We start from the raw sequence: 11,876 nt of genomic DNA on the forward strand, positions 1-11,876 counted from the left end.
TTTTTGAGGCAGAGCCTCACTCTGTCACCCAGGCTGGAGTGCAGTGGCCAGATTTCAGCTCACTGAAATCTCAGCCTCCCAAGTGCAAGCGATTCTTGTACCTCCGCCTCCCAAGTAGCTGGGATTCCAGGCTGCACTCACTGCTTTGCCCATGTCCTCACTCATTACCAGGGACAGGCCAGCACCCCTGCACTGCATCTCACATATCCACTGAGGGATGGAGAACAGACTGAAATTCAGTGCCTTAGACATCAACACTCCAAGCCCGTCATTGTGCAGAGGGGAACACTGAGAGCTGTAGGAGGGAAGTGGTGTGTCCAAAGCTGCACTTACTGTTTTCCCCACGCTGTACCTCCAACTTATTTTCACCCTTCTTCAGGTTTGGAAAAATACTAATAAACTGATCAACACGAAAGTATTCAGTGTTTATATGTTAAAGGTTTGTGTGTCACTTGTTACATGGGTCACTCTGATATCCGCTGGGACAATGCTTCAACAGTAATGGTGGCATTCCGGGTACCTGTCAAACCTGGCAGTGAGGCCCCTCTAAGGATCCTGAATTCCACCTCATGGCTCACCATGGTTCACCACTTTGAATGGTGACATTCTCTCGCCCTCCTTCTCCTCTCATGGCCACTGCAGCAGAGGCCAGAAGGTGACTCAACAGCAGGCTACATACAGCCCTGTCCACTCCCACCCCACCCACCCCATCCCTCCTCTGCCCAAGACTGTGACCCATGATCATCCCGAGGATGGGAACCCACTTATTTTTTTCTTTTCTTTTCTTTTTTGAGATGGAGTCTTGCACTGTCGACCAGGCTGGAGTGCAATGGAGCAATCTCAGCTCACTGCAACCTCCGCCTCCTGGGTTCAAGCGATTCTCCTGCCTCAGCCTCCTGAGTAGCTGGAATTACAGGCACCTAGCACCATGCCTGGCTAATTTTTTGTATTTTTAGTAGAGACGGGGTTTCACTATGTTGGCCAGGCTGGTCTCGAACTCCTGACCGCATGATCCGCCTGCCTCGGCCTCCCAAAGTGCTGGGATTACAAGCTTGAGCCACCATGCCTACCAGCCTGGAAACCCATTTCTTTCTTCTCCTTCCTTAAACAAACAAACTGAATTTAAGGCAGTCTGCTGGCAAAACTTAGAGGTTGCTGAAGTCTGTCTTTGTCTCCTTTCTTGCCTTTTCTGTCCCCAAAGGCATGCATTTCCCCCTCCTCGCCTCCCTGTCCTCTCATAACTTTTTCAGTAAACTTTCTGATAATCTCGTTCACCCTAATTTCATAAGTGGCCAACAGACGCCCACTATAGCTTATCTCAGGAGTATCTGCATATTAACAAAAGGCCAAAGAGAGAGAGAGAACCATTTCCCAGACTGCCTACTCCGTGCCGATCTCATGTAATCTCACTTAATGTACTCTCATGTTGTCATCTCACTTAATGCTCTCAGCAGCTCTGAAGGTTAGCTATTAGAATCCTCATTTTACAGATGAGAAAACTGAGACACAGAACAAGGTCACAGGTATGTATGTGAAGGGCCAGGATCTGAACCAGGCCAGCGTGGTTTAGTGCTCCCTCCTGGAACACAGCCCTGTGCAGGAGCTGTGTCATCTTCCGCCTAGACTTGGGCCTCTTCTGTGCCCTGCGAGCACCAACCCTGCCTGTCACTTTACCCCTGATCTCTGCTCCCACACTGCCTTACCTTGGTGCCTTTGTCCACCCTTTCCCCCCACTGGCATTTTTCCTGTCATTTCTACCCCAAATGCTCAGCTCAAAGGTACCCCCTCCAGGAAGTCTTGCACATCCTACCGCCTCTCATGAATCACTCCCTTTCACAGATGCAGAGCTCTCGGCCATTTCGCCCCACTGTGTTGCATTTCTTTCCTTCTCCTTGCATATCCATTTCCATTTAGACTCTGGGTCATTCATAGCAGGAACCACAACCCATTTGGTGCCATGGCCCGCAGTGAGCTTGGCATAGAGGACAGACTAAGTTTTGGCTACTGAACTCAGTAAACACCCAGCAGTGATGTGGCACCTCAGTCCCAAAGATGGGTCCATTACCAGGTCCACATGACAGAGGCTGGGGCCAGTTCTGCAGCCCAAGGGTCCTTAAGGTCTAGAGCTCAACCAGAAAACATGGCCTTTCTTCCTATCTCCTATCCAGCCTCACGCCAGTTCCCCAATTCCGTGATTGGGAAAACTGAGGCCCAAAGATCAGGGACTTGTCCAAACCTCCAGACTCATTGTACTAGTCCCTTCTCACATGGCTACAAAGAAATATTTGAGACTGGGTAATTTATAAAGAAAAGAGGTTTCATTGGCTCATGTTTCCTCAGGAGGTACAGGAAGCATGATGCTGGCGTCTGCTCAGCTTCTTGGGAGGCCTCGGGAAACCTTCAAATCATGGAGAAGGTTTTAGGGGAAGCAGACATGTCTTACATGACCAGGGCAGGAGCAAGAGAGGGGGTGGGGGTGCTACATACTTTTAAACAACCAGACCTGGTGAGAACTCTGTCGTGACAACAGCACTAGGGGCATGGTGCTAAACCATTCATGAGACACCACCCCCACGATCCAATCACCTCCCACCGGGCCCCACCTCCAACATTGGGGATTACAATTCCACGTGCGATCTGGGTGGTACAGCGCTGTCTGCCCTTTTAGGAATGCCCGCTTGATGAGTTCACTTCTGTCACATTCAGGAAGACCACTTCATTTGGCTCTTCCATTCACTCACTCAACAGATATTTACCAAGGTCTTCCATTCACTCACTCAACAGATATTTACCAAGCGCTGGTCAAGGTCCCAGCATACTGCCAAGCTCTGGGGCTACAGTGGTTAACAAAACAGACCCTGTCCTTGCCTTCAGGGAGGTCACAGTCTGGACCATGGTGAGCAAGTTATACTGGGCCCTAGGGATCAGTGGGAAACCTAAGGGAAGCTATTGAAGGCTTTAACTAGCAACACTAATCTCTCCACACCAGCCATACTCATCCTGGGTTAGTGGCCTTTCCACAGCCCAATGGAGACGAGGGCATGGCTGTTTCTGGACCTTGGGATTTGGCCTAATGCTGCCCCCTTCAGTCTCCAAGGACTGCAGCTTCAATGGGTTTGTTTAAGTACGGCTTTGAGCCCTGAGGGACACCCCTGCCCACTGGGCCGCTGTGAGGATCAGTGTCATATAGCCGAAGCAGCAGGAGTTCCTCGAGGGAGCACTGCAGAGTGAAAGCCTTAATGACCCCGTAATCAGAACAATGAAGATGAATCACACCTTGCTCTGCCTGCTCACTCCCTCTGTGTCATGCCATGCCATCATCAGGCAGCCAGAAACTCCTGTTTAGACGGCAGGGGCAAGGCATGTTAAAGATGGTGAAAATGGGTGAGATTCTCAGTTACAGGTTTCCAGAGTCTCAGAATTGGAAAGAACCTGAGTCACAAGCTCTTTTGCCACCGACCAGCAGACTCCTCCTTACAGTGAGGCTTCTGAAAGGGGGGTCTAGTCAACACTTGCCTGCCACTGGCAGACGAACAGCTCACTACCTCATGAAGGAGTCATTTTTTCAACAAGTCTAAGTCTTCTGAGTTTGTCCTATTGAGTTGAAATCTGTAATTTTCCTTGGTTCAAGTTCACCTTCTCAGGCGATATAGAACAGACCCTAATGAGCAGAGTGACCCTGAACCAGTTACTTTCCTCCATTTTGGCACCTACTGCAGTGTTTGAGCTGTTCAGAGGGTGGCTGGCTCCTCTGCCAACAGCCAGGCTGAGCTGCGACCTGGCCACCCAGCCTGGAGCCTGCACAGAGCGGTGTTAGATGCTGAAAGCAGAACAGAACAGGGCTCCTCTCCCTCCCTAGCCAGACCCCAAGGGAGCACCCATGTGGGTGATGGTGGCTGGATGCCAAATGAAGTGAAATATCGCCTTTTCTCAGACTGTTAACTTTTTTCCTTGTTTAAGGAAGGGGAGGATAATGACATTTAGCACTTTACAACTCAGCAGTAAAATGAGCAGATGGAAACAGATCCCGGCATTGCGGGCATGCTTCCAGTGAGAAACCCTCCCCAGTTCCTGGGGCTGGAGTCTCTGGTGAGGCTTGCTTATGGGGTTAGAGACACAGCAGCTTCCCTCCTTCTCCCCAGCTCCTCCTCCCAGATAGCACCCCAGCTGCACAGCCGGCTCCACACCTGCTCTCGTTTCCCTCTTCCTTGCTTCTGCTCCCCCTAGAGCACCTTTCCTGCCTCCCATGTTCTCGTTGGAATACAACCTCTGTAGTGGTTTTTTGTTTTGTTTTGTTTTGTTTTGAGACAGAGTCTTATTCTGTTGCCCAGGCTGGAGTGCAGTGGCACAATCTTGGCTCACTGCAATATCTGCCTCCTGGGTTCAAGCGATTCTCCTGCCTCAGCCTCCTGAGCAGCTGGGACTACAGCGCCACCATGCCTGGCTAATTATTGTGTTTTTAGGAGAGACAGGGTTTCACCATATTGGCCAGGCTGGTCTCAAACTCCTGACCTCATGTGATTTGCCTGCCTCGGGCTCTTAAAGTACTGGGATTACAGGCGTGAGCCACCGCACCTGACCACTCTCTAGTGTTTAGATGAGAAGAGGAGGGGATGTTCTTGGTGAGAGACGGGTGAGCAGACTCCTGTGGAGCTGTGGAGAAGCTCCAGCCAACCTCCAGGTGGCCACAGAAGGACAACTGCCTGAACCGGGAAGGTTCCCATGTGGAGGTCACAGGAAATTATTCTCATCACCGTCATCAAAACTATGTCCTGAGCAGGCGCGGTGACTCACGCCTGTAATCCCAGCACTTTGGGAGGCTGAGGTGGGTGGATCATCTGAGGTCTGGAGTTTGAGACCAGCCTGACCAACATGGAGAAACCCCATATCTACTAAAGATACAAAATTAGCCAGGCGTGGTGGTATGTGCCTGTAATCCCAGCTACTTGGGAGGCTGAGGCAGGAGAATTGCTTGAACCTGGGAGGTGGAGGTTGCAGTGAGTCAAGGTCACATCATTGCACTCCAGCCTGGGCAACAACGGCAAAACGCCGCCGCAAAAAAAATTTAAAAAGCTATGTCCTGGAAACTTGCCGTGGTCAATCGCTGAGCATGTGTTTCTCACACCTTATCCCATTTAATCCTCACAAGCCCATGAGCTATCCATCAGCATCATTCCCGTTTTACAGACGAGGAAACTGAGGTTCACAGAGGTTAAGTAACTTTCCCCTGAGGTCCCTTTATACTGCATTGAATGGCAGGCAGGCTAAAGCGTACTAGTGAATGGCTTTTTAACTATTTGGAGTTTAGATTATTTTCTCCTCTATTACATATGTTGCTCTATACTCTGAATACATACAATTAGGATGGATGTTTCCTGTTTGTGTTTCCAAACCAATCAATAGCTCTGTGGTGAGGCTTGTTCTATTTTGGCATGTAAGTTGTTTCATTAGACTTGCAGCTCCTCTGTGAGTTTTATTTGTCACCCACAAAATAAAACGAAAGAACTCTTCCTGTGCAGGAGATCCATTGTTTGGCCTGCCCAGGCCCCTCCCTGCTGGGAGTAGCACACCCCTGCTTGGTGGGCTCCTAACTGCTCCTCCCCTCACTATGAATAGTGGTGGAGGCTGCCAATCATAATACCCCGCCCCCCTGAACGCAAGAGCACGTGCATGACCCAAGCTCGGCCAATCACAGTCCTTCCCAGAGAGTTTTCCAACTGGGCACAAGGGAAAGAAAATGCTTTCTGCCTCTCTTCTAGTACAGCTATTAGTGACTGTTCCATTTAGGATTAATCTTAGCGGTGAGCGTCAAAGACTTGGAAAACGGTGTCTTAAACAAGATGGCAGCTTATCCTGCAAGGTCAGCCCAAGTATCACTAAAGTGCCCTGCCCACATTCCCTCTGCCCTCACCCATCAGGCGCGTGCCCTTGATCCTACCGCAAGCATCTGCCACTCTCAACCGAGGGCTTTCTCTCAGCCCCAGCACGTGTTAGACGGGACGCACCGGGTGGTCCAGGAGCAGCCTTCTACTAACAATGGTGAATGGACATTGGAGGATAGATACCCCAGCCTCCTAAGCCCTGGGAGGAGGCGAATTCTGAGGCGGTCTGGCACTGACTCCCAGAGGGATTGAGGCCCAGTTGTCTGCAGTAAAACCTGCTCATTGTCACACCTTGGATTCATTTCCCTCTCCTCTGTCTTACTTCCCCACTCGCCAACAGTGCTCCTGGGATCACTGCGAAATAAACCACTTGCCCTTGAATCCTTGACTTAGGGTCTGCTTGTGGGGGAAGCAGCTTCGCACACTGTGATAATTAATTTTATGGGTCAACATAGTTGGACTACTGCTATGATTTGAGTGTATCTGTCCCTCTGAAACTCATAGGTTGGAGCTTAAACCCCAACGTGATGGTATTGAGAGATGGGGCTTTGGGGGAAGGGATTAAGTCATGGGTCTAACCTCATGGGTGGATTTGTGCCCTTATAAGAGATGCCTCGGAGAGCTGCCTGGCCCGTGTTAGCCTTCCATTTCTGCTGTCATGTGAGGACAGAGCATTCTTCCCTTTTTGTCCCCTTCACCATGTAAGCATGCAGCAAGAAAGTGCCATCTTGGAAGCAGAGAGAAGCCCTCACCAGAAACTGAAAGCAAGTGACTTGATCTTGGACTTTCCAGCTTCCAGAACTGTAAGAAACAAATTTCTGGGCTGGGTGCTGTGGCTCATGCCTGTAATCCCAGCACTTTGGGAGGCCAAGGCGGGGAGGATAACCTGAGGCCAGGAGTTCGAGACCAGCCTGGACAACATAGAGAAACCCCCTCTCTACTAAAAGTATAAAAATTAGCTGGGCAGTAGTGGTGCACATCTGTAATCCCAGCTACTCAGGAGGCTGAGGCAGGAGAATCGCTTGAGCCTGGGAGTTGGAGGTTGCCAGTGAGCCAAGATCGCGCCACTGCAGTACAGTCTCTGCAACAGACCCTGAAGAAGGAGGGAGGGGAGGGGAGGGGAGGGGATTTCTGTTCTTTATACAACTATTATCGCATTATATACACACTAAGACAACCAGTTCCCAGATATTTGATCAAATATTATTCTGGATGTTTCTGTGAGGGTATATTTTGGGTTTTTTTGTTTTCATTTTTTTGGTTTTGTTGAAACAGAGTCTTACTCTGTCACCCAGGATGGAGTGCAATGGTGTGATCTGGGCTCACTGCAACCTCCACCTCCCAGGTTCAAGTGATTCTTCTGCCTCAGCCTCCCAAATAGCCAGGATTACAGGTGTGTGCCACCATACCTGGCTAATTTTTTGTATTTTTAGTAGAGATGGGGTTTCACTATGTTGGCCAGGCTGGTCCTGGAGAGTATACTTTGGATTAGACTAACATTTTAATCTGTGGACTTCAAGTAAAGCAGATTGGCCTACCTAATGTGGCTGGGCCTCATCCAATCAGTTGAAGGCCTGACTAGAACAGACTGACCTCCCTCAAGCAAGAGGGAATTTGGACTTGAACTGCAACATTGGCTCTTCCCTGGGTCTCCAGCCTGCCGGCCCACTCTGCAAATTTTGCACATGCCAGTCTCCATAATCATATGAGCCAATTGCTTAAAAATAAATCTCTTGCTCTTTCTCTCTCTCTCTGTCTTCTCTGTCTGTGTGTATACACACACACCCACATCCTATTGGTCTTTTCGTTCTTTTTTTCTGGAGAACTTTTTTAAAAAAATTTATTTATTTTACTTTAGGTGCATACTATATCTGGTATTTCTCCCCATGTTATCCCTCCCCCCCCCCCCCCTTTCCCCCCCCTATTCCCCCCCAACTGCCCCCAGTGTATGATGCTCCTCTCCCTGAGTCCACGTGTTCTCATTGTTTAACACCCACCTATGAGTGAGAACATGCGGTGTTTGGCTTTCTGTTCTTGTGTCAGTTTGCTGAAATGATGGTTTCCAGATTCATCCAAGTCCCTACAAAGGACACAAACTCATTGTTTTTTATGGCTGCATAGTATTCCATGGTGTATATGTACCATATTTTCTTTGTCCAGACTATCATTGATGGGCATTTGGGTTTGTTCCAGGTCTTTGCTATTGTACACAGGGCTGCAATGAACATATGTGTGCATGTGTCTTCATAGTGGAACGATTTATAGTTCTTTGGGTATATACCCAGTAACGGGATTGCTGGGTCAAATGAAATTTCCATTTCTAGATCCTTGAGAAATCACCACACTGTCTTCCACAATGGTTGAACTAATTTACACTCCCACCAACTGTGTAAGAGTGTTCCTGTTTCTCCACATCGTCTCCAGCATCTGCTGTCTCTCTGGAGAACTCTTATACAGACACCCTTGAAGTCCTCCCGCATCCAAAGGGGTGGAGCCACCACCTCAATTCTCCCACAGCACTGTCTTCATACCTCTAATACAATTTACCATAGCCTGTATTGTCATATTTATTAAGTACAAAATAGGAAGGAATATGTGTTTATTGAGTACAGCTATGTACCAAGACTGTATCAGGTGTCTCCGGGAGTCCTGTGCTCATTTGCTCACAATTCAGTCAATAAATATTTATTGAGCAGCTGTTAGGTTGGTGCAAAAGTCATCACAGTTTTTGCCATTACTTTTGCACCAAGCTAATACAATGTGCCATGCATTGATCTAGGTCAAGAATTGGCACACTGTGGCCCACAGGCCAAATTCTGGCTGCTGCCTGATTTCTTTTTAAATAAAGTTTCTTTTTGGGGTTTTGTTTTTGTTTATTTGTTTGAAACGCTGTCTCACTCTGTATCCAAAGCTGGAGTATAGTGGTGAGATCATAGCTCACTGCAGCCTCGAACTCCTGAGCTCAAGTGATCCCCCTGCCTCTCTCTCCTGAGTAGCTGTGACTACAGGCAGGCCCCACAGTGCCTGGCTAATTAAGCCAAGTTTCACTGGAACACAGCCATGCTTATCTGTTTACATATTTCTATGGATGCTTTCGTGCTGCAAAGACGGAGTTGGGTAGTTAGGACAGAAACCATATGGCCTGCAAAGCCTAAAATATGGTCTGGCTGTTTAAAGAAAATGTTTGGTATCCTCAGTCTAGGCACCAGGATGCTGCAGTGAAGTAAACAAACTAAAATCCCCACCCTCATGGAGCTTACATTCTACTGGGGTTAGGGGTGGGGTGGGGAACAGAATACAAGTAAACCGCGGATGGGAAAGATTTTACTATATTAAATGGCAATAAATGCTATGAAGGAAAATAAAGCAAGAGAGTATCAGGAGTGCTGGGGGTGTTGGGAGTAGGAGTAGATTGAAGCGAAAAATAGAGTGTCAGGGAGTTCTAGCTTCAAAGGTGACATTCCAGCAAAGACCCAAAGGAGGTGAAGGAGTGAGCCCTGTGAAAATGGGGTTGCAGGGACAGCTGCCACGTAGAGGAACAGCAGATGCAAGGGAGTATTTTTTTTTTTTTGAGATGGAGTTTTGCTCTTGTTGCCCAAGTTGGAGTGCAATGGTGCCTGCCATCTCAGCTCACCGCAACCTTCGCCTCCCGAGTTCAAGTGATTCTCCTGCCTCAACTTCCCAAGTAGCTGGGATTACAGGCATGCTCCACCATGTCTGGCTAATTTTGTATTTTTAATAAAGACGAGATTTCTCCATGTTGGTCAGGCACGTCTCGAACTCCCAACCTCAGGTAATCTGCCCACCTCAGCCTCCCAAAGTGCTGGGATTACAGGCATGAGCCATTGCTCTTGGCTGCCAGCTGCAAGGGAGTATTAAAAATGGTTAATACTGTATTGTGTGCCAGGTGCCCTTCAAGCGCTTTACATATATAATCCCCTTTAATTACTTAAAAGTCATTATCTCATTGTACCCTTAATCTTACAAACAGATGATCTGAATATAAGTCTATCACTAATATATTTCTATCACTAATACAGTACTTTACAAAGTTTTGTACTGTTATTTGCTTGATCCCCAAAACATTTCAGGAGGGTTACCAACCCCATCATAGAGTAACTGAAGACCAGAGAGGTCTAGTTACTTGCCCCGGGTCACACAGCCAGTGAGTGCTGGAGCTAGGAAGCAAACCCAGGTATGTCTGGATTCAGACGTTACACTCCCCTCTTAAGACACCAGCTTTGGAGGGTATGGACTCTACCGTGTTTAATATTGTATTTGCCAGCCCCACACACCTAAACCAAAGCCTGCACCAAAGAGAAAAGGCAGTTTTGTCAAAAGGAACTGAATTCCTGTCATCATTCCAGATGAGGGACACCAGATAAACTGCTAGAATCACACCCAGACACACAGACATTTGATTTTTGCCTTTGTTCTGGAGCACCCACAGCGTGTCCCAGACTTCTGGCTGTGCCCAGTGCTCTGCAGAGCTAACCTAAAGAGGTGCACCAAAAGAAGTTGTTGGTGGCTGGGCACGATGGCTCACACCTGAAATCCCAGCACTTTGGGAGGCTGAGGTGGGTGGATCACCTGAGGTCAGGAGTTCGAGACCAGCCTGGCCAACATGGTGAAACCCTGTCTCTACTAAAAATTCAAAAAATTAGCTGGGCATGGTGACCAGCTCCTGTAATTCCAGCTACTTGGGAGGCTGAGGCAGGAGAATCACTTGAACCCGGGAGGTGGAAGTTGCCGTGAGCCAAGATCGAGCCATTGCACTCCAGCCTGGGCAACAGAGAGAGACTTTGTCTTTAAAAAAAAAAAAAAGAAGAAGCAGCAAAAGTAGTTGTTGATTGACAGATTATTACTGATTTTGCTCTGTTGTATTTTTAGCAGGGCATTTTATGAATTGATGGAATTATTTAGAAATACATTAATTTGGCAAATATATATTGAGATTCATTATGACATCTAGCAGGGCCAGAGATAAACATGGGCCCTCCCCTCTGGGAGTCTGCAGTCTAGTGGGATAGAGATGAACTTTTTGTGTGTACTCCATGACCTGCTGTGTGCCAGGCATCATGCCAGCCAGGGGCACTATCATCAACATCAGAATAATAACAATAGCAAACATTATTGAACGCTGATTATGCGCCAGGCACTGTACTAGGCCCTTGACATGGGCAAACTCATTTCATCTACATCACAGCTTCACGAGGGACATGTCATTACTATCTTAAGGATAAGGCATCTGAGGCTTGAGGAGGTTGAATATCTCACTCATGACCGTATGGTAAGTGGGTAACAAAATGAGGATTTGCACTCAGGTCTGTTTGCCCTGTCACACCTACATACAGAATTGAGACATGTTTCAGAGAGTGAGCCGATCAGATGGGAGACAAAATTATAAGGGGTGTCAGGAGAGGGAGCCTCCACCTATGGGGGCTTCAAGGAAGGGCTCTTGATGGGGGTGCCACTGAGCTGAAGAGCAGGCCTCCAGACAGAGGGGCCAAGTCAGACAAGGTCTGTTTGGGTGATTGCTCCCGCAATTTTGGTGCTGGGTCAAGACATGCTTGATACAAATAAGTTGCTATTGGAAGCCATGAGTGCAGGCATCAGGCCGTGCATCCAGCAAACCCGGGTATGACTCCCTTCTTCCCCTTTTACTCATCGTGTGGACCATGGAGAAGCCAACAAACCTTTCTGAGCCTTGGTTGTCCCATCTGTAAAGTGGATATAACTGTGATATTTATGCCTCATGGAGTCGTCGTAAGGATTTAATCAGATATGAGTGTAAAGTGGGCCGGGCGCGGTGGCTCACACCTGTAATCCCAGCACTTTGAAAGGCCGAGGTGGCAGATTGCCTGAGCTCAGGACTTCCAGACCAGCCTAGACAACATGTGAAACCCCATCTCTACTAAAATGCAAAAAAATAAGCTGGGTGTGGTGGTGTGCACCTGTAGTCCTAGCTACTCAGGAGGCTGAGGCATGAGAATT

General features: G+C 48.2%; 1 protein-coding gene across 1 annotated transcript in view; it reads left to right on the plus strand.

The window, feature by feature from the left end:
- Nucleotides 1-9,486, plus strand: part of TTC22 (tetratricopeptide repeat domain 22) — a 33,830-nt gene extending 24,344 nt beyond the window's left edge. The window contains exon 8 of the transcript XR_004274675.1: nt 9,439-9,486. The gene's annotated coding sequence lies outside the window, so the exon portion shown is untranslated. The remainder of the gene's footprint in view (nt 1-9,438) is intronic.
- The last annotated feature ends 2,390 nt before the right edge of the window (nt 9,487-11,876 follow it).

The sequence above is a fragment of the Sapajus apella genome, unplaced genomic scaffold (genome assembly GCF_009761245.1).
Source record: "Sapajus apella isolate SASKATOON/1434 unplaced genomic scaffold, GSC_monkey_1.0 scaffold36, whole genome shotgun sequence".
NCBI lineage: Eukaryota > Metazoa > Chordata > Mammalia > Primates > Cebidae > Sapajus > Sapajus apella.